Here is a 19,985-nt window from a genome sequence, read left to right on the forward strand (position 1 = left end):
GGGCCCAGCTGAATGAAGGTGCAGGAGGATCAAGTATTTCCTGCTAATATGAAAAGCCGGTTCATAATTTGAACCTGACTTTGCTTGAAAAGTGTACTTTCCCTTTGCAATCCCCCTGTCCTTTTAGAGGCAGACAGAGGCTTGCTTGTGCATTTGAGCATACCATACCCAAACTTAGCTCACAACGTGTACAAACAAATAGAAAATGTGGTCCGGGCTGGGCTGTTGGCTTCCAATGGTCACTGCATATTTGGACGATGCATTATGATGAGTGGCCCCTTTCAGTGGTCTGCACAGCAGCCTCTGCAGACACCCAGGCTGGTGCTGAAGATCAACCTCATAGAAGTCAGTCTGCTCTAAGGAACACAGCCCTGGCTTTTCTATGGAGTTATGGACATCTATTTTGTATGGTTTGCAGAGCCTTGATGCTGACTCCTGCCTAGAAACAATCCCAGGTGGCACCTCTGGTTTGCGTGGGACCGCCACCATGGGTAAATCAGAGCTGCCAAACTGCCTGCGTTGCTCAGAATGGTGTTAATTCAGCTGCATGTTCCCTGTCTAAATTTCTATGCCTGATTCAGACATATTTCAGGCATGCACTGTTCTACATAAGGACGATTATGGAAGAAGTGCAAATCCTGAAAGCAAGAGGTTGGGTTAGGAAGACAAAGCTTTTAGTCTGGAAGGCCAGTGCTGACTTCACAGGTGAGGAAACAAAGTACAAGGAAATTAAGCAGCTTTTCCCAGAGAAACAAACAGCCTACAACAGAGCTGACTGGTACTTAAGCTTCCCGCACGCAAACCTCCAACACCCTCCTTGTAACAGGCTCCCAGTTTCCACGCAGCCCTGGTCCTGCTTAGTCCTGGGCCTGGCCCCAGCCGCTGGGAAATGTTTCTTCTGTCCCTCCTAATTGGCTTTTTCCACAGCAGTGCTTCGTGTATTTGCACTTTAGAAGCCAAACAACAATGTGAGGGCCTTAATGAGAGAGGTGCTGCACGCCAGCAGAGCAGTAAATAGCGGCAGAGGCTGGCGTTGGGTCTGCTGCCGCAAATTCCTGCTGCAAACCAGGCGGGCTCAGGCATCTGCTGCTGCCAGGAAAAAGGGAGACTTTGGTTAAGTGGCTGACAAATGGCTTCTGCTCGTAGAGTCTCCTAATTAAACTAAATGCGCTTTCCTTTTGAACCTGTTTGCAAAAGGAGGTTTGTAAAAATGCAGCTAGCGAAGGATGCAACAGTGGCGAGGTTGCGTTTGCCAAGTGATCGCTGCCTCCTGATGGATCGCAGATGGAAGAACCAAGGGGAGGTGGGGGGACATGTGGGGCTTTCTCCAAAAGTCAGAGGATCATCAAAATTTGCACCTGCTGGTTAGCTGTGACCAGAACTCTGTGTCATGGGCTCCTACCCTGGACCGAGGATTTGCTCCTAGGCAAAAATACTCCGCAATCAGTGAGTTTAAAGGGCTGTGATTTATGAACATCTCTGCCCGAGCCTGTCCAGCTGAACCCCAGTGCAGCTCTGCTCTTGCAAGGGGATGTTTCCTGCTCTCTGGGGACAATTACTTGGGTTCCTCTGTTCCCTCTATAAAGCCTTTTGTTTCCAAACGGCGGTGAAAAGGTGAAACCCTGCATTCGGAAACAGTTACAGAATCACAACACCATGATTTTAAAAGCCCCAACCTTTCAAATATGCTTTTAACAAAGGTGAAAACTGATATCCCAGAGAAAGTTAGCTCCTCTATGCCTTTCTACCCACACCTTATCGAGCAGGGTCTCTTTCATCAGGGATATTTGGGGCTAAAGTGTTTGCACAAGTGGGTACCCCTCAGACGTGGCCATGTATGGGGTTATCGCTCAGCCCAGCAGCGAAGGTTTTCCACCCGACAGCCTTCTAGCCCTGATGATGATATTCAGCCAAAGGTATTTGCAAGTGTCGGATATTATTAGTTTCTGAGTAAGAAAACCAGAAAACCCTCCCCATAGTCCTGTGTAGCCAGAAGCTCTCTGAGGCCTCAGAAGACAAAATGATCGTTTTGCTTATTCTGAGCGACAAGAGCAATCTATCCATTAATGTGACTTTCATCCATCAGTTCATTATGCTTTATGTCTATGCTGATGTGTGTTTTGCCATTTGCTACTTTTTTCATTGCCATTATGTGACATGCTTTATTCATTGCACCAGGATTTATAGCTGCCCTGTTACCTGCATTTTTCTTTCATTGTATTTTATATCAGGTTTGCTATGCTTGATGTCCATACAGCCTCCCAGTAGACATACCTTAGTATATTTTATACATTACTTTATGTGCCTTCTGCTTTACTGAGACATAAAAAATAATAATCTTGAGTATATTTAAGTGCTCACAAAGGTAAAAGACTATTGTTTTAACTCCACTAGATAGAGGAGGCTTTTACTCACAAAGCTATGCAAGAACAAGACCATCCTTTGCTTTTATGTAAGGCAGCAGTTTCTTCTAGAGAGTTATCCAACAAGGAGAAATTAATAAACCACTACTTCTGTTTAATGGTTATTCATATGAATGATAAATGGAGAGGTCCCTCCCACCTTGCCCTAGCCTTATAAAATTAAATATGGGATTCAACACCCCATTAGGACACTTCAATATAGGTGTCCACTTGTGTGCCAGGTAACTAAATTGCCAATACATTTCATGAAGACCCGGCCCAATGGTGGAAGCTGGAAGCTGTTTAGGTCACCTTAGAGCAGACCCTCCATCCCCCTCTTGGCTCCGAGGGCCACATCTCCATTGATTCTCCTAAGAGCTTCCACCAGCAGCACACAGAGATATCCCCATCTGACACCAAATGCTGCTCCTTAACCTGGAGCTAAATCCCACCCTGGGTGTCCAGTATGAGATATATGGGATGATTCTCTCTCCCGAATGTAGGAGCTGGATGAGCAACTCGGACTAGGTACCTTACTCAAAAATAGCTCATTAGCAAAGGCAAATCCCTTTTGCAATGGCAGCTGGATCTGCCTCTGCATCATTAAGGAAACCATGACCCAGATCACCTCCAAAATGGAAAGGACAATTGGGGCACACAAGGACTTCAAGGTGTGTCCTATGAAGCCTCTGCCTTGGAGCTCCTGCGGCTTTGGGAGTCTGTGCCTGAGAGGTGGCTGAGACATGGGGACCCACCTACGTGCAGCTGGAACAAGACATCTCCAGACTCTTGCAACATCAGCACATGTGTTTGGGAACATCCATTGGACTCCAAAGGACTGAGGGTGCTGGGAAGTGCTGGTCCTCGTCCATCACAGGGGCCAACCCGGGACCAGGTCAGGCCAGGAGACGGGGACACGCTCCACAGGAGTGGTTCACAGCCAGAGCCAAATTCACCTTCTGTGAGTGCAAAGCAGAGCCCTGTTCCACAGCTCAGACCTGGACCCTGCCCATTGTAAACCATGGGAGGTTTGCCCAGCTAGTGGCTTGCTGCTTGCCACAAGAGCAAACAACGTATTTCTGGAACTTAGTCATCATATAAAAATCTTCTGCGTTTTCCATTCCCAGGTTTGCCCAGAACCTGCCCTTGTTGCTCAGTGTAACCATCTGCAGTGACCTCCCATTAATGATAGTTTTGTTCCTAGGCCTGATTTGCTCAGGAAACAAATAAACAAGCAAACAATGGATTATTTAGCGGCTAAAGGGAAGACTGCCTGCTTCTACATTTACACACCCCAAAAGATTCATTGGGAGACACCAGAAAAGGTGGGTTTTTTCTGCACAAAGCTTGGCAGAACATACTGTATGAATAACTGAATGACCTTTCAAATATTTACTCGTCCATAGGAACCTCTATGGAGGCTGCTGCTTCTCCTTCACCCACTCTCAAGCTTTCCACCCAAATTCACTTGCAGCAGAAATGCTGAATATGTTTTTTTAACAAACCAGCCATGGCCAACAACAATAGCCAAGAAATGTGGGAAAACATGTCTGGTTTGGGCAGCTGAGTGATGCCTCTTCAGCACTGCGACAGTCAGCTGAAGTCTGAACTGAGCCCAGGAAAGCAGAGAGCTTCTAGGAGTCCATCACGCTGATGGAGTTGTAGGAAAGAAGGGAAATGGGGAACATAAAGCTGTTGTGCAGCCTCAAAAATCGGCCTCAGATGGCTGCAAAGCGGCGTGTGAGGGCAGTTGGGGGTTGGGATCCGGCGTGTCTGGGTCACAGCGCTGCCCTGAACACAGAGACGTCCCTGAGCAAGTCACTGCTCCCACCCCCTGCTCCCAGGGGACACCAGCTCTGCGGAACAGCAGCGGCCTCTTGATGTCACCGTAATACAGCTGATCAGCTTGTTGGCTCAGGTGGCTTTGGATCAGGCTGGGAGCGTTTTGAAGGCAGTAGAGAGAAATCTTTCCAGTGTTTTTCACCCATTCCTAAAAGGAAGCATCAATCTTATAGGGTTGCAAATGGTCCTTTGTTGTGACTGTCCTCAGTACCATTGATCTTAAAATATTGCTGCAGTTTGTGTGCATAGATCACATAAACATTCGTCTTTTCTGCCAAAATGAGAACAATCCATTTTCTCCGTATTTGTCCACTATAATATGGAGACAGCCCCACTCGTGCAGGCACTTTGTCTGTAGCTTTAGCACGGGAGGAGGGCTCTGTGTCCTGGGCACAAAAAGTCGAAGCCTGACCCAAACTTTTGAACCCCAAAACTCAGATGAGGATGAGCCGGTACCCTATGCAGACGAGGATGAGCTGGAACCCTACACAGACGAGGATGAGCCGGTACCCTATGCAGACGAGGATCAGCTGGTACCCTACCCAAATGTATTAAAACTTTGCAGAGTGTTTAAAAAAAAATCCTCCTCCCACAAATTGTAACAAAAAAATGGGAACATTTTGTTTTGCCATTTCCAAAATGAAACATTTCATCTTCTCAGGTTGAGGAAACATTTGACCTCGAAGTATGTTTCAGTGTTATATATGGTAAAAAAAACCTGTAGCAATCAAATAAAAATGTTGCGCTTGACCCGATTTTGACAGTCTTATTTTTCAAGGTGCTGCATTTTTGAATTTTCAGGTTGATTTTTTTTCTTCCTTACAAATTTCATAACTGTCCAAGGACTAGAAATGCAGTTATTCACAGATGGACTGTAATTAGCTAGAACTTCCCGTTATCTTTTAAGAATCCAATCGATTACTCAAGTGAAGTACAAAGGCCTTGCAGGAATTTAAGTAGGGTAGAGTCTTTAAGCTGATTTTCTGCATAGAGATTAATTTCATCCTGGTTAGAAACAAATGGAATATATCCTGCTGTCTCTGTCGCCTTGTGACGGTCCTTGTTAAGGGTCTAAGCTTAAAATTCTTGGTCAGAGCAGGCTCCCGCTGAGTTAACGAGGTCTTTGAATGGGATTTTGTACTGCTTCTGAATAGAGTGTTTAGAGCTCTGGGGTTTGCACGAAGAGCCCTTCTTGGTTCTCCTTGCAGAAGACCCTCGCGTTGAGTTGCACCCATCATCTATCATCCTGAGACTCCAACATCCATCCTAACCCTAAGCCTAACGCTACGTCCAACCCTAAACCAACCCTAACCCTAACCCTAACCCTAACCCTAACCCTAACCCTAACCCTAACCCTAACCCTAACCCTAACCATAACCTGACCATGGCCATAACCCTGACCCTAACCCTAACCCTAACCTAGCCCTGACCGTAACCCTGACCCTAAACTTAAGTTTAACCATAACTCTAAACCTCATCATAACCGTAACCTAAGTATAAGCCTAACGCTACGTCTAACCCTAACCCTAACCCTAACCCTAACCTTAACCCTAACCCTAACCCTAACCTGACCGTGACCCTGACCATAACGCTGACCATAACCCTAACCTGACTCTGACCCTGACCATAATACTCACCATAACCCTAACATATGTTTAACCATAACCCTAAACCTCACCCTAACCCTAAACTAAGCCTAACGCTAACCCTATCTATAATCCTAACCCAACCCTAACCCTGACCCTAACCCTAACCCTAACCCTAACCCTAACTCTAACCCTAACCCTAACCCTAACCTAACATTAATCCTAACCCTAACCATAACCCTAACCTAACCTTAATCCTAATTCTAAACCTAACCCTAACCCTAACCTAACCCTAACCATAACCCAACCCTAACCCTAACCCTAATCTTAACCCTAACCCTAATCTTAACCCTAACCCTAACCCTAACCTGAACCCTAACCCTAACCATAACCCTAGCCCTAACCCTAACCTTAACCCTAACCCTAACCCTAACCTTAACCCTAACCATAACCTAACCCCTAACCCCCACCGTAACCCTAGGTTTGGGCTTCCATTTGCAGACAGCAAGTTCTGCAGGAGGGAGAACAAAGGAGCTGCAATAAACTAGGCTCTTCAGGAAGACGGTGGGGGATTATAATGTTATCCTTAGAGCACTTTTTTGACTGATGAAATGGGACTTTGTGAAAATCTCAAGATAGGAGCGTGTGGTTCAGTTTTGGAGCATAACCTGTTCCGTTGTTGGCAGGTGGAAAACACAGGCCAGTTAAATACCGCTTTTTCTCAATAGTGACATGATATTAGATCTGTTGGAAGAAAAGCAATAAGGAAAAGGCAGACAGGACAGGCGTGCAGTACCTGCTGTACTCTGGAGCACAGAAACGTTCTAAGAGAGCAAAATCTTTGGTAACTTCTGTTACTGGCTGATTTGACAGCAAGAGGACCACGGCGGTCGTCGGTGACCTTATCTTGGGAGGACAGCTTTCAGAGCACACCCCTCAAATATGCCCTTTTATCTCCTAAAACTACCTCAATTTACATACTAATTTATTACCTAGGCAGTGTTGCATCCCGTACGATGCACTTAGCGAGACCTCACTCTGCTGGTTAAGATTACATTCATATTGCTTTGACCTTGACAGGAGCGTCAAGACCCCCTAACGCATCACTTTCAGAATTCACAAATAAAGAGCAGAATGCCTGGTTCATCGCAGCCGCACTTCACTAATGCCTCATAAGGACACTTGATGCTAAAACTGTGTATTATCTCCTCTCTGCACACTCTGAATTTACAAGATTAATTGTTTTAATTACTCCACCTTATTCATTTTCTTATGTTACAATAAGCATAGTGTACTTATTTCTAGTCTATATACATTGCTACATCTGCTAAGGAATTTAGCAAATGCTTTGCTTAGGTCAATTAAGATTTCCCTTGTTTAGCACATATTCCTTTGTCACCATTACTTTTAAAAGAGCTAATCTAGATTAATCCCTTTCTCCAGACAATGCCGTGACTGCGTGCTCAGCGCTGGGACTAGGGGGGTTCCTCTCTGGCGAGGCCGAGCGGTGCAGAGGGCGGCAGCACAGGCTTGTTGCTGTGGTTTATGTGGAGCAGAAACCCGGCTGCTTCCGAGGTGCTGGATTTTTACTGCAAGGCACCAGATGATAATTTAGCTCTGCAACCCCAGCTGCGCCAGACACACGTCATCTTTGGAACCAGTTACATCGGGGCATCGGGAAATACGGGAAGACTGAATATAGAGTTTGCATGTCTGTGATAAAAGCATCTGGGACCAAACTACGGTCGTGTTTACATTATAACTATATAGATTGCAGCCTCAAGTTGTTGTGTGCATGAGGCCATCCTGCTGTCTTTGGTGGAGTTACACCCATTTACACCTCTGCAACTCCAGGCAGATTCTGCCTCCAAAAATTGAGGCCATGGGGGAGAGGTGCAGAGTTTTAGCTCCAAATTTTCTTTAGCTGTGAAGGTAACGAGCCAGCGGCACGACGGCTCCTTCCCCACCTTCTGTTCCCTGTCATCTCTCAATCTGCCGTCATCACTCCTGCTCTCTCACTCATTTTCACATCTCCAGCGAGCAGCCGGTGAGAAGCGCTGTCGTTCCTGTGCACTGGTGCCAATTTTCAGCTCAGAACTTGGATCTGCAGCGCAAGTGGCCGCGGTGCCGTGAACCTGGCAGCACGAGCCAGAACCAGCGCTCCTCTGATCTGTGCACTGTCCCGTTCAGTCAATATTTCCAAGCTAATTGCTCTACCCTGAAACCACAAGGAATTAGGAATCAGGAGCTGCAGCAGCAGGAATGGTGCCCTCAGTTGTGGTAAGTGCTGCAAAGAAAGTCCCTGCAAAAAAGGGAAGGTTGAAGCAGGGCCCTCGGGAGCGTTGTCTGCGCTTGCGCATCCTGTCACACAAAGCAGCTTTTGGCACTCGATTGTTAAATTCAATGATTGTTTTCTTTTTTCTCAAAGCAAAAAGTATCTTGCAAACCCGACACGAGCACAGTGCTGTGTCGCTCGCAGCCTACAGGCCTCCTCTCCGGCTTTAACTGGGAAAACACGAGCTCTGTTTCATTCCAGCCTAAATGCCGGAACGCCATAAATCCCGCCGCACACCTTTTGCAAACAGATCTCGTTTCTCGAGGCGCTGCCGCGGGCTGGGAAACACAGACCCTGCTGTTGTGCTGGGGACGCTGTGAGACTTCACGCAGCCTCCCCGCTGAATTCTGCATCGTCAGAAAGTGACTCCAGCCCCCTTGCCCCAGCCACCGAAATAAAGACACCCTTATAAGGCACGTTTGTGTGCTTTGCATTCATTTTTTTTCCTCTTTTTTTCTTTAGAAAAAAAATCTATTTTATTTGTATTTTATTTTTTCTTCCCCGCCAGAGCAATGACTGGGTGTTTCTTCTCTAGCAGTGGAAGGGAGGAAAATATTTTGAGGATGGGAGTGATTCAAAATATCCTCCTGATTAGGATTTACTCCTGACTCTTTTTCCACAAAAGAAACCCCTGTGTTTTCACACCCCCTTTTATTCTTCCCAGCAGAACCCAGGTGAGTCACAACCCGAGGGGTGGACTTTGACACTGTTTTGAATTAACTATCTTGATTTATGGCAGCATAAAGAGAATGGATTTTCACCTTAAGACTCCACTTCTATTTCTGCGTAAAATGAACTGAAGAAGCGCCAGCATTACAGGCTAGTGTTTTTAAATAAGTCTCTTCATATATATTCATGCAATTTGCACTCTGAGGAGCTGCTGTGTCTGGATATAGCTTTCATGACTATTCAGTAGATTCTAATCACTTAAACCTTCACATCCCTCCATGTGGATCCGTGTTTGTTTAAACGAGGCAGTATTAAAAATATCCAAGGGAGATGTCGTTCTCTGGATTGGGGACTCAGTGCCATCAGCGGGGGCAGCGCCGGCACAAAAGGTCTTTGGGCTTCTCAGAAACCCAAACTACACCAGCTCCAGAAACAGCAGCTCCATGAAGCCGCCTGTGTCCGGGCATTCGTGCTGTATGGCTGCGATGGGTGAGTAGAAAGCGCAAAAAAATGTACTCTTGAACAAAGGCTTTGTGGGCTGGGCTCAAAAATACCCCCACGTACACACCCAGCACTCCCAAATCTGCCTGTTACTAGAGGGAAAACAAGGCTAAATGTCCACATAAGCTGGGAAATGGATCCCCAAGAGCTGAAAGCCCCAGATATTGATTTTCAGGTAGCTGAAGTGAATGTATTTCTGGTGGCCCAAGCCGGACCATGCCTGGTCCACAGTGCTGTCTGTTCTCAAACGTCCCATGCCATGGAGTTATGGGGCTTACGTGCTATAAATTTCCCATAAACAGAAGAGAAGGGACCTGAAAAAAGAAAAACTGTGATAGTTTTCTGAAGGCAGAAATGTGTGACAGAGGTCTTGCCAAATAGCCGGTCAAGAAAGGGGACTGTTCAGAATTCAGGATTAAGAACGACCAGATGGCCAAATCTCCAAACTCTAAGCAAAGTGGTGAAGGAGTTAAGGGAGCTGCTAGAAGTAGAAAAATGGTGTATCAGAAACTTTCTCAGCAAATGGAAACCGAGCAGTGACAGCAGTGATGTGTACACAACACCTGCCCAAGGAAACCGCTGCAGGGAGCAGCAGAGCACAGCTATGGACCTGCAGAGGCTGACATTGCCAAAGGGGAAGGTTCCAGGAACAAACATGAGGGACAGAGGAGGAAAAAAAGGTAAGTTTTGATTTAATTAAAGAGAACAGGCCTGGATTCACCAGTGGGAGCTCACGTATAGCCAGGTGAAGCATTTTTGGCAGAGGGAGCCATGGAGATAATTTAATGAAATGCTAGGAGTGCGATGCAGTAAAAGCAAACTTCCAAGGTCCCCACGTCACCTGAGCCAGGGACGAGAAACAGGACCGATGGAGAACGGTTGCCTTGTATGATGATTCAGAAGAAGCTGGAAACCTGAAGGAAATATGTAGACACTCCATATTTTAACCATTTTTTCATGGGTTTTTGGTGCGTCTCCCCCATCACATTTCCTTCTATTACCCCTGACATGTGACTTGGCATCCCACGGGTGCGCGGCACTCCCGTGCTGGGAAAAACTTACGATAAATGTGCTAGAGAGAGAGCAGCAAAGCACTTTATTTACAGTGAAGTATGCGGGTTTACAGACACACTCAGACATTTCACCAAACCCATCTCATTTTCATGCTGAAATGATGTTTCGCAAGTAGGTGAGGTGAGAAGCCTGGCTGCGGCTCTCCCGGTGTGTTTGGAGGGACTGACAGGGCTGGAGTGATGAGGGTTTGGAGTCGGCTCTTGGCCTCTCCGTGAATTCTCACAGCTTTTATTGCCTCTGCATCTCGAGCTGGCAATTCATCATCTTGCATTCCCAGGATGCAACAGCGATACAAAAACATGGGAGTTAACCCTGTGTGCACACTTGTAGCGCTGACTGTACCACGACAATTCTGCAGGAGTCTGTTCGCGGGCTAAACGTCGCCAGAAATGAGGCAGATTGTCCTGAACTGACTCGAGTGTTTTTGCCTTGCTTTTCACTTCTGATCCTGCTCGCTCTGGGTTGTACCATGATTCATTCCACTGACATCAACACCACTGACCAAAGCAGGACTCTGTGCAAACAGAATGTTAGACTGACACAGCAATGCTCAGGTTTTATTTGTGCTGGAGCTATCTCCCTGGCTTGAACAGCCAAAATCCCAACAGTCCTTACAGGAGGCTCAAGCGCTTTCTGGCATCGATGGTCTCTTATTATTCCAGGCTCTACCATCTCCGGTGATGCAAAGCAGAGGTTTTCTGATGCAGTAATTCATGCACAGGGGACTCCGTTATGTTTTAAATATGATGTATATACGATTCTATTCTAGATGTATTTTGAGTCAGTGCTCTATACTTTTCAGGAGCCCACAAAGATCTGTGGTCACAAAGGGATCTTTGCACTTCAGAAAGACTTCAGGGTTTGTTTGGTCCTTTGGAATAAATTAGAACTGGCTTATAACACCTCATAATTTTGTTTTCAAAACCACTAAGATTAAAACAATCTGTGAATTGTTCTCTCACAGGATGTAGAATTTTGTTATGGAGCGCTAGTAATGCATTTTTCTCTTCTTTTTACAGTGTCTGGGCATTCGGTATGACAAAGTAAGAAATCAAAGATTGCAACAAAACTTCAGTAAATTATTCTTAATATTATGAGACAGTTGTCCCAAAAGTTACATCTAGATCAATGTAATAATGAACACATTGCATTAGTGTTTAAGTTTACGGCTTAGGAAGAGATGTATATTGACATACAGCAGGCATGAAGTGACACTAAATATTATGTCTAGACTCCTTTCATTAAGGAGGAAAACTCTGCATAAACTGCAAATAGATGGGAGTGAGAGCAGCTGCACATCACCTTCAGTCACGGAAAGGTAGATGAGAACAGTGTGGGACAAAGCTCCCACGGCCATTCATCCTTCTGGAACTTTCTGGGTTATGCACGAAAAGCAACTCAAATTAGATGTCCTGAATATAGGTTAGAATAAACATTGAGATGTATCTGCCTCCAGAGGCACCTCTGTTGACAATAAATGGGTGACTGAGATTAGAAGCCCAGAGTCAAAAATCTAACATGAGGGAAAACAATTTTCTACCCAGAATGTCCAAAACAGGGTTGGAGGTTCCTACTCCTCCGAGGTCATTAAACACATCATGCTTATGCTTGTCCATCCCTTGCATTAAAATACTTTACGTGACGCAAACCCAAAGCGACGAGAAACTGAACCTTAAAACATCCCAGGCATCTGCGTGTTGCATTGACCTGGGGTTCCTGCCCTTCTTCATCAAATGAGCGCAGTTTGGAGCTCACCCTGGCTTTCCGAGCACCTGAGAAATGGTGCTGTGCTTTCCCGTAAGCCTTTGCCTTCAAATCCCAAAGGTTGGGTGCATCGTGACCATAGGTACGAACTGTTTACTGGCTCAGACCTGGGGAGCAGCTGCCAATATTTATCAAAGGAAGACAACAGCCCTTCCCTCAGACCTGCTCGCACATCCACAGGCACTTGGAGTGGGATGAATGAAACCTCAGAGAGGGGCCGTTTGTTTTTTCCCTTCATAGGACTGGAGCCTCTGACACTCCAGGCTGTGTGGATCCCAACAGATCACATCTGTGCCCTCTCAGGGATTTGTGGGAATAGAAAAATGTCCTAGAAATGCAAACCCTGGTCCAAGAACATGTGTCTCCTAGGGATATGGTCTCCTTACGTGCATGAGGAAGATGTTTTTGAAAACCAACCCACAGTCACACAAAGGGGAATTTGTATCAGTCCTGTGCATGCTTGGAAGGGGCTTTTGGACATCTTGTTATCGTAATAAACCTGTTTACAGAAAGAATTAACACCTTCTCACACCTGCCTGGTGCAAGAGGAGCGCATTCTTCATGGTCTGTCCACAACTGCAGGCATTATATGATGTCTAAAGGACTCTTCCAGCCCTAATTCTCTCTGAATCTATGATGATCCTTACGCCCTTTCGGAACTGTCTGGCATGATCGCGTTGTTGACACACATCAGAGCCCCCTTCACATGGGGACAGCTCAAGCACTGGTGCTGGAGGACTCATGAGATGCATGTAGAAGGCGTATGAGAATTGATCATTTAGGGCCTAGTACAAAATGAGAGGCAGACATCATCAAATCAGTGTAGCAGTAGGATGCTGTGAGTTTGTAAGGAAAGGATGGATGAGTTCAGAGAAAAGAAATTCATAGAGAGTTATTAAAACTACATTATATGAACCAAATCCCTCAGGTGAAAATGGATGGATATTGAAAAATGCTTGTGTTCTGTTCCTGTGCTCTTTCCTAGGAAACGGTTTCTGGCCCCTGACAGAGACGTGGCTGGACAGACACTTGTTCTCGCCAGCCCAGGGACTGATGCAGCAAGGGAGACAAACCTGCTTGTGAGCGCCTGAGCACGACATAATGAGCAATATCCGAATTGCATGACAAATATTCCAAGGTACGTGGAGGTCACACGCTTCACTCTTCCTCACGCAGAACTACTCATTGCCCCTGGAGATGCCTATTTCTTGGTCAGATGAAGTTCTTCCCCAGTTAAAATGTCCTTGGAGACCCAATGAACTGTAAGGATGAACTCCTGTAGTGCAAAGAGTGGGTCCAAGAAAGGCCTTGAAATTCTGATGAAGAGTTTGTGACTATGCACAAGACCTTCAACCCACCTGAAATTTGTCTTATCACGAAAGAGAGACTTTCAATGCGCAGGCGAAGCCCTATCCTTGAGCTATCCTCTGACAGAGGACTTTTTCGCCGCATTTCTCTTCAATGCACTTGACTGGAAAGACGGAACACGCCATAGAGCTGGCGGGATATTTTAAGCACTCTGCCGTGTTTTAGCTCTGTCCTCAGAAGAAGGAGTAATCAAGAGCATGAGAAATGTGATGGTTTCTTTTCCCATGAGCATACATGAATAGTTTGGTACCTGTTTTGAACTTCAGCTCCAGCCCTTCTCCTCTCACCACACAGTTTTGAACTGAATGCTGAAAAAGCCCCAAGGCTCTGTGTGCAGCTACCAGGGAGAAGCCAGAAGTTCAGATATAGACTGAGATTCCCTCTATGCTGAGGTGTGCAGAGAGCAAGCTTGGAAGGTCCTACCCAAACCCCAAATGGGGGAATGTTGCTGAAGATCCGTTTTGAAGACATCAAGTAGTAGCTGAAGTAGCATGTGGGGTTTTTTATTTGTTTGGTTGTTTTTGATTTGGTCTGATTTTTTGTTTTGTTTTTCCCAAAGAACCATCTCAGATTCACTTGAAATTCCTGTATTTTAGCATTTTTAGGCTTCTGCCTGCCTCTCCCATCCATGCAGCAGTCTCAGCAGTGGTTAAATTTAGATGATTATTCTGAATATTGCAGCATAGCTCAGGTTTGGAAACCTCAGGCTTTTCCTTGCAGTTCCAGACCTGACATAGTCCAATCCCTTCCTAATTAGCCCTGACAGCAGAAAGGGCCCTATAGCATTCAGCTATCTCAGAGTCATTATGAAATTAGCAGGGTGCCTGATTTTGCTTTGAAGTCAGTGAAGTATATCTGATGTAAAGGTTGAGACATGGAGTGAGGCCACACACTCTTAATGTCTGTAAAATGATCAGATAATGAAAAGATTTTCATAAGCACAGGATGTTGGCAGAAGTCAAAGATACTGAAATGATACTGGAAGCGGAGCAAAAGTCATAATGAGATCATAAAGACTCACATCTTGATCCCAAAGGATCCCATTCAGAAATACTGGTTATAGGACTCATCTGACCTTATTTGACCTGTCTGAAAGTTTGGTATTTTTTCCAAGAGTGGTATCACATCCTGGACATGCATAACGCAAATGTTCCTTTAAAAGATTTGGCCTAACTCACTACTGTTCCCATTCATATCACTGCAAGCCCAGTGTTAAGGCACCAATTTCAGACTTCAACACCACAAAAGAGAACACAGGGGACATTTCAGAGGCTCAGGTGTCTGCACGGGGCTGGGGAATGTGACACAGAGCGCCTCTGTGCCGCTGTCTCTGATGGCCCTAGACATTGTGTTACACCGAGCTGATACTCACAGTGTGTCTCCACAGCCTCCCAAAAAGCAGGAAACGGTTTGGGGACAGTTCCTTCTCTCTGCTAATCCACAGAAATTCATTGACATCATGAGGATCTCCTGGGTGGGAGAAGAGAGAAATCCTCACTCGGAGGAACGCGAGGAGGCTTGTGTTCATCACCTAGAGACAAAACCAAGCCACAAATTGTCATTAATTTAATTGAGGAGGAAGACTGCGTCCCCATCACAGATTTCCAGTCTAGGACAGATCTGATGGGACATCGCTGAGCCTCTGGCCAAACCAAAATGTTTATTTCTTGTCTACCAACTAAATTAACCAGATGTTTTTTTGAATGACTTGTTTAAAAGTTGGTCTCTTTGGCCAGCCCCACTCCTTCCCTCCCCAGCACCTCGCTGAGCTGCGGGGTTGAGCGAGCCAACGCGCTGGGCTTGCCAGCATCTTCCACAGAAACCTCATTTATAAGAATAATCCTGCACTCCTGGGACTTCTAATTTGCCACTGGGTATTAACGACTGCGTGGTGAGTGAGCTCTGAGGAATGCAGGTCCTTGCTGCACGGAGTGAAATCATCAAGGCCCTGGCAGGATTCATATTTTCCTTTTCTTTTCTAGCCTTGTTCCAAGAAAAATGCAACGCATTGGTTTCACCTTCAGCCGTGGTGATAGTAAAATCCTCTTACCTTTCCCTGAAAGTCAGGACACATTGACATGACTGCTATTGATCATCGGGGTAGAAGTAACAAGTTAGGATTCCCAAACAGACTTGGCAAATTATCTCATGCGATTAATTTATTTGCTGATGAAAATGACCGGTAGCCGACACAGAACATTTGCCGACTTGAGCTGTATTCATCAGTTCAGAAAAATGAATGGGAGAAGAATTCAGATATGATGAAACATCTTTTCCTGCTCTCTCTGAAGTGAAAGATATGGGTTTTCATTTTCAGATTCTTAGACACCAAAGATGGCAGAACGTTGCAGAACGTTTAGTTCAAAAGGAAGAGCAAAGACACAAAGCTGTGTCAGATCAAACCAGAACTCCAGCGGAGCTGGGGGTGGGTGGGAAATGGAAATGTTTTCATTTTTAACAGAGCATGCTCTTGGTTTTAATTTTCAGAGGAGTGATTTGGACAGCCTGGCTCTGGGCTGACCAAAGCCAAGCGCCGACCCCACCACGCCGTGGCCACTGAATCCCGCTTTGCAGCCCTGTGAACGCCTGAGGAAATCCAGGAGCTCAACCCACTGTACTTGTCACCACTTTTTGCTCTGCTACCATCTCCAGTCAGCAGAACTCCATTTGCTGCCACGTTTCTCCATCATCACAAGGTGGGACAAGTTTGTTTCTCTGCCAAATGCGCCGGGTATTCCCAAGTACACGGAGCTTTACATGCCCTGAAATGTCCCCAAAGCGGCCAGGTACAAGGCACCTGTTCCCACTAATGATGCGGTTACGTCGAGGAACATGGGACTTGTTTGGTTGCCAAAGATTACAGGTGCGCTGGGTTAAAAGGCATCTGCTTAGCCAAGCACATCCAGACAGAAACAACCTGCTGTGCTTATAGACGTTATAGAGGCAGCAGGAGCAGAGACAGGAGATTCACCCACCAGCTGCGACGCTTCCAAACGCCGTGGCCGGGAACAGCTTATTTCCCTTTCCCGTGCCTCGGTTTCCCCAAAGTGGGGACGCAGCGGATGATTTCCTGTCCAACGCATCCGGAGCTGCTGCTGGATATCTACGTGAATATCACAAAACACCACATCCACGTGAAAAGAGAACACACTCTGCTGTGCCACACTCTGCAGCGGAATAGCCAAGCACACACAACCGATCGCTCTGTTACGGGGCTTCGCGTACAGCACGAAGAGGCAGATTCTGCCCTATTTTGGTGTGTCGCGCGAACACACTGTGATGCGTGATTACTTCTGTCCTGGACATATTTTTTTAATCAGAAGCTAACCAGGAAAAATAGAAAGGAGAGCAGGCATCTGCTTTTATTAGCAGATTTAGTAGCTTTGGTCAATGTCAGTTTTCAATATTTATTAAAGACGAGAGGAAAACATTTGTACCTCTCACTAACCTGTAAATGTAATACTTTGGATTGTTTAGAAATCTGCTTCTCCCTAACACAAGCAATTGCCTGCATTATTTCATCAAGGCAAAAAAAACCATATATCTATATTTTCCCCAATAATCCAGTGCTATTTCTTTCCTGGCTATTTACATTTTAAAAGATCCGACTGAATTAATTTCAGACAAAATGTAAATACGGCACCTGGATTCTGATCAGGAGAACAAACTGTCTCTGGGCTGTTTCTTTTTTCATGACTGAAGCAAAATCTTCAGCAGGAAGAGTCCTGGCGGCACCCACAGCTGTGCCGAGCGTGGGCTTCCATAACGGCCCCTCATTGGCATGGGAGGAAAAGGTGAGGCTGGACGACAGATACGGGACAGGTCTTGTCTTTCCATCTCAGGTCCTAAACAAACCACCCCTCCAAGGTAATGAATGCAAAGATGATCCAGCTGTTCAGCTTGAAAGAAAGCATCTCTTGTTCGGTGTTTACTGTGCCCAAACTGAGGGGTTTTGGTTCCAGCTGCATCTGGATTATGTCTCTGAAGAGCCAGAGCCCTCTCAGGTCTGCAGCTGGGGCACAGTGCTGTGAGATGCCTCTGGGTTTGTCACTTCAGAGGGACTTGTGGCTGAATTTCATCCCCACATTTCCTGGGGGAAGATTGGTCTAGTCTGTCTCCACGTCCATCTCCAGGTTCATCTCCAGTCTCAGCCCCAGTGTCCTGCTCACAAGAATGTGTCCAGGACGCAGGAAAAGGAAAGTCTCAGGGTGCACTTCGGTAGCAGAAAGGTCTCCAGATCTCCACTGGTGAGAAGCTCAATGTGGCTGCTCAGGTATAGACACCTAGTGCAATTTAATTGCCCTAAGGCATCTCACATGGCCTCCTCATGTCCCTCCAGAGGAGAGCTGTTCTGAGACCTCGTGTCAAGTTCCCAGGCCACTCTACATGTCCTGGGTGCCCTCAGGGCGTTCCAAATGACACAAATGCTTAAGCAACTGAGTTGCGCCCAAGATCTCTGTTGACTCTGATGGGAGGATAGGCACTCAGTGCATACGGAGCCATGGACATTAAATCACCTTAATCTGCAGATGATTCTTATCCAAGCAAATGAGTCCCATGTGCTTAAGCTGATTCTCTTCATCTCTCTGTGTAGATTGACCTGTTTTGTCCTCTTCAAATCTCTGACCGCGTGGTGACAGCTTTCTAGATGCTTTCCAGCCTCCCCCTTCCTAAAACCTTTGGGCAGGAAGAGCCCCCAGGCATCGCTCTGCAGTCATTCTGCAGCCTGGCAGCTTTTTCGTGGGCTCACCCCCCTTGTAACACGAGGCCACACCGGCTCCATGCATTTCCATTTATACATTTTGCAGCACCTGGTCTCATGAGAATTCGCTCCGTGAGCATCACGCTGCAGTCTCAGAGCCGAGCATACAGGAACCTCAAAACCGTTTCTTGAGGTGTAATTTTGCACAGTGAGAAGAGCACGGGGGTGCATCTGTTGGATGAGATCCAGGCTAAATAGCTCATGGCTGCACATGCATCCTAAGAGAAATAGTACATATGTTTCCCTAAAAATGCTATGGCTAAAATGATTAATCAGTAAGTGTGTTAAATGAGCAGAGAATGAGTGTATTTTCTACCTGTGGGGGAAACGTTGGTTTTTGTCGCATAATCTCATTTGGACTCCACATAAAACCATCCAAAGTCGTATGTAAAAGGAGCTTCCAGGGCTGCAGCTTCAGGTTTCTGATTTTGTCGTCAAACATTCGATGTGAAACTAAACAGTTAAAAATGTGTTTCCTGTTGGTGACAAAAATGGAAACACTCCACAAAAAGTGACTGTGGAAGGAAAGTTTCAAAATCCCTGTTTTCTGCAGGAAAACAGTTTTGATGCATCCAGTCCTTGTCTTCTTATTCCAGGCTGGTTTGCGCCCCTGCTGCTGCTCAGGCAATGGTTAGTACCTTTCCGTCAATGCAAACCTCCAGCACTTGCAGTGTTTTACTTCAGTCAGTTCCTCTCCCTTCCCGTGCCAGCGGTCTGTCTGCCCTGGAAGCCAGCTCTTGCAAAACCCGCGTCCATTAGAAGGGCCTGACTTTGGAAAAGCCAAGAAAAAAATTAAGTGAAATCCCCCGAATCTTTGTGTCTGTTTCCTTACGACCGCAGCTCTGGCACAGGGCTGAGCATCCCTCGCTTTGCGTGTGCACGAGGGAGGAGAAATCTCCGTGGACGGTTTCTAGAGGCATTTATGAGCAGAACAGCTGTTGAATTCCACGCCAGCACTGCTTGCAGCCCCTGGCCCTGCCTTCCCGGGCTCGGGGGTGTCCAGCGCACCCAACCGCTCGGGCCCCGGTGCAGCAGCGGAGCGGAGGGAAAGCTCCAGAGCTGCAGAGCTGCAATAACTTTGGGTCCACGCAGCTCTCCCATTCCGTGAGCCCGTCGTCCCCTCTCCTGCTGGCCTCTCTGCTTTATTACTGCTGGGGAGAGTATTCCCTCTGCTGACTGTATCAAGTAACTCTGTGTTGATGCTCCAGAGAATGTTTTTTTTTGTATGATACAGAATCATTTGATATGTCTACAGTAAAATCACTGAAGTCAATATATCCAGGGATGAATGAGATAAATGAAGTTTTGGGCAAGGTTTTCTGCACTGAAAGGTTCCGTGGGTTTGCACACAGCTACCAGCTGAGTTATGTTTAGAAAGTTTAAGAGCTTGATCTTCCTCTGGGCTACATTCGATGAGTGCAGAAAGCCTAGATATTAATTTTTAAGCTAATAAACCAGCATATGTGGTCTGCCTTCTCTGGCTGTGTCGCACTGTCAGCATTCAGAAATGTTCCAGCTAAGCAGTCAATTTTACTCATAACTCACGCTTGTCTCCAGAAGACCCAGTTGTTCATTCCTGAGTTGTTATCTCTCGGTATTTATTTTGACACAATTTCAAAAATAGTAATGGGATGTTATAAACCAACTGAATTCTTGTTCCCTGGGAGCAGAGCCCCGCACGC

The 19,985-nt window shown here is 46.2% G+C and overlaps 1 long non-coding RNA gene across 1 annotated transcript; it reads left to right on the forward strand.

Moving 5' to 3' along the window:
- Positions 1-9,099: 9,099 nt before the first annotated feature.
- On the forward strand, positions 9,100-16,958 carry LOC135576409 (uncharacterized). The gene is made up of 3 exons (XR_010468122.1): positions 9,100-9,323; positions 13,159-13,311; positions 16,029-16,958. It is a non-coding gene; the product is annotated as an uncharacterized LOC135576409 (long non-coding RNA).
- The last annotated feature ends 3,027 nt before the right edge of the window (positions 16,959-19,985 follow it).

The sequence above is a fragment of the Columba livia genome, chromosome 26, assembly GCF_036013475.1.
Source record: "Columba livia isolate bColLiv1 breed racing homer chromosome 26, bColLiv1.pat.W.v2, whole genome shotgun sequence".
Classification (NCBI taxonomy): Eukaryota; Metazoa; Chordata; class Aves; order Columbiformes; family Columbidae; genus Columba; species Columba livia.